This window comes from Echinops telfairi, unplaced genomic scaffold (assembly GCF_000313985.2).
Source record: "Echinops telfairi isolate 266 unplaced genomic scaffold, ASM31398v2 ScPeMD7_5927;HRSCAF=6808, whole genome shotgun sequence".
NCBI classification, from domain to species: Eukaryota; Metazoa; Chordata; class Mammalia; order Afrosoricida; family Tenrecidae; genus Echinops; species Echinops telfairi.
The window spans coordinates 3417850-3419398 of NW_022109827.1; positions in this window are offsets into that span (position 1 = coordinate 3417850).

A 1549-nucleotide genomic window follows, 5' to 3' on the forward strand; every position below is an offset into this window, starting at 1 on the left:
AACACTGGTTGCAGGATGGTGAATTCTAGGCCAGTCATAGAAGGACTGCGCTGAAATTCAGCAGCCATGATGTGGAGCAAAGACTTGGCAGTGTGCTCCCTCAAAGATTTCAACCCTGGAAACCCTACGGGACTGTTCTACTCTGTCCTAACACGTGACTATGAGCCTGCACCAACTCGGGGGTTCTGCTTCTTTCTTATATTACCACCACTGCCTCAAGAAAGTAAAAGTGTATTTAAACAATAATTTCATGAAATATGAATGAGCTGAAACCACTTTAAAAAGTGAAGTTATGATACTGGTTAAATAAAACCACTGAAATATATGTTGTCTTCAGAAGACTCACTTAAAAAGAGAAATGACTATCCACACAAACACATGCACGCATCCACTGGGCCCACTGATTTGACTATTAACAAACTAGACTTTGAAACGAGGAATATTAACAGAAATACAACTAAAGATTGACTTATTATATGAACAGTCTATTCGTAGACACTTCTACAAGAAAAGTGAAATTACATACTCACACAAATATTTATAAGCCAAAGTTTAAATTGGCTTTATTCTTAATAGCCAAACATGGAAAATACTGTCCAATGCTAGATGAGAGACACAACATTATAGAAATGTCAAACAAGTCTAAAATGGAAAAAATCATATGGACAGTTGCCTCAGTTGGTGGTTATTGAGGCTCAAATGTTATATAAGTATTTATTTTAATGAGGTGTAAACAAGTGTTTGTTCAATGGCAAGGGCACATCTAACTGGTCACTTAAAATGTGTTTATTTAATTTTTATTAACTATATATCAACAAAGTACTTGGATAAAATGCATTAGGAAGGGTCCGGGGTGATCATAAGTAAACTATGTGCATGCTATATAATGTCCCAAGTGTGTGTTCAGGTAGTAGTAAGTATACAATCTTGGCTATTATTTCAGCATTTGCAGATTATTACTTTGTTGTCTTTTGGGGGCATTATTGCCATTTTCACTCTGTTATGTGTGTCTATTTATCCATGACATGATGTATTTTTCCATTTATATTCGTCTCTTTTGATTAATTATAGTAATGTTTTGCAGTTTTCATTGTGTAAGTCTTTTGTTTCTCTGCCTCATTTTCAGCAAGCAAGGTTGAGTCATTAGCATATCATAAGGATATCTCATTTAAGGTCTTATAGTATTTAGATATACATATATACATTAAATATTTTGATATCATTGTTTATTTCTACTGACACTTTATTCACACACAAAAAAGTAAACTCAAGCAGCTTGTTAAACCCTAGTCTCCTATGCTTTTCTTCAGTTCTTATTTCAGTAGGACTGGACAAGGATCCCAAAATGTGCAATTTTAACACGTCCTGGTGTAGCAGTGGTCACACATTGGACTGCTGACCTCAGGGTCAACCAGTTCAAACCACAGCCACTCGGGTGGAGAAAGATGGTGCTTTCCACTCCCTCGAAGCCTGACAGTCTCTGAAACCCCCAAGGGCAGCTCTGTCATGTGGGGTCCCTATGAATCAGAATGGTCTCTATGGCAACGGA